This window comes from Galeopterus variegatus, unplaced genomic scaffold, assembly GCF_000696425.1.
Source record: "Galeopterus variegatus unplaced genomic scaffold, G_variegatus-3.0.2 Scaffold7833, whole genome shotgun sequence".
Lineage (NCBI taxonomy): Eukaryota > Metazoa > Chordata > Mammalia > Dermoptera > Cynocephalidae > Galeopterus > Galeopterus variegatus.
This window is the reverse complement of record NW_007733944.1, coordinates 11,041-12,644: the sequence shown is the minus strand read 5'-3', so window position 1 is coordinate 12,644 and position 1,604 is coordinate 11,041.

Here is a 1,604-nt window from a genome sequence, read left to right as displayed (position 1 = left end):
ATTAAATGGGAACCTATAAAGTGCTTGACATAAAGAGGGCAATAAATACATGATCTGTCTCAGATCAGTCACATGGATCTGCAAGACAGCAGCCTCAGCCATGTAGGGAATGATTTTCCTCTTATGTAACATGAAGTCTGAAGGCAAGTGGTTCAAGGCTGGTACAGTAATACCCATTCTCCTTCACTGTTGTAAAGTGTCCACTAAAACTCTGACTGTCACATCTGCATTTCAGACTGAAAGGAGGGGGCAAAAGGGCCACCAGCTCTGTTAGCCACACTCAGAAACTTTCCTGTGTTTTAATGGCCAGAAAGTCACGTGGTCACCCTATCTGCAGTTGTTGACTCTAACAGCAACAACGAAAAATGGTCCTGTAAGCAAGGAAGAAGGGGCTAACATAGGTGTTCGTGTGTGTGTTTACATGGTGATCATATGCACATATACCACAAGAAGCTGCAGAAAGCACAAACACAAAACTGGGGAAAAAGAAGGGCCTACTGCTAGTAGCAAACCTAAGCAGAAACAGCTAATAGAAGGGAATAAGTTGGAGAGAGAATGAGATGTTCTACTACATACATTAAAATATGATTAAAACAGAAAAAAGTGAGCTTGGCCCTTCCAAAAGAAAGGCATGCAAATATATAAAAAAGGTCACATTCAGGTCTTAAAAAGTTACCTTTATTGGTTAGAGTGATAACGCCTCTGTATTGGGTTTGGACTCCATAATAACCTGCCGCCTTATCCTTTGTCCTTGGCCAACATTCTCATCAATGAGTGTAGTCCAGACAGTAATGTGGATTTTTTTTTCCAACCTATTTTCACTCCCAAAGGAAAAGAGATCTCAAACTACAGAGGACTCACTTAATAGAAAATAACTGATGGCATCATCTTTGCTCTACAAGACTAGAGCTAGTCTAAGATGATGGACTTGGCGTGGGGTGTGGGAGCCACCGTAAGAGTCCCATTTGTCATCAGCCCGCTGCACGTTGGATCCTTTTCTGGAATGACCCTTTCCCTTCTGAGGTCTCCTTAACCCTAAGATGATCCAGTAAATTACTTGTCATTTGCCCTGTGAATGATTTCATTAGCTTATTTATCTGTAATGGAAAATAAAGACTTGCAATGCTCAGGCTCCATTCTCCGAACCAAGTATATAAAAATATATAATTAAAGGTTAATTTAACCTTGAATAAATGATCAAATTACATTTAGATAGCATTTTGGTGTTATTTTGTTTGAACAAGTTGAATTCATCTGAGGACAGATGCGGGTACAGTTATTCCAAGCACATTTCTAAGGCTGAGATTAAACGAGAATGGCAACTCTGCAGACCAAGTAATTTTAATGATACTGAGTTTTACTCAAAAAAGCCAATTGGCAATATTTAAAAGCTTAAGATGGTAAACAACACGTACATGAGGCTTTTAAAAATCATACATTAATAGATTAATAAGACAACTTCAAGAATCCTGATGGAAGATGGATGAAACATAGAAAATATAACCCATGAAGGATAGTGTCCAGTTTCACTACTAAGAGTAAATATTTTATAATGCTGGGAAGTGAACTGGATGAAAAAGAAAACTATAATTCTTCTTCTATCT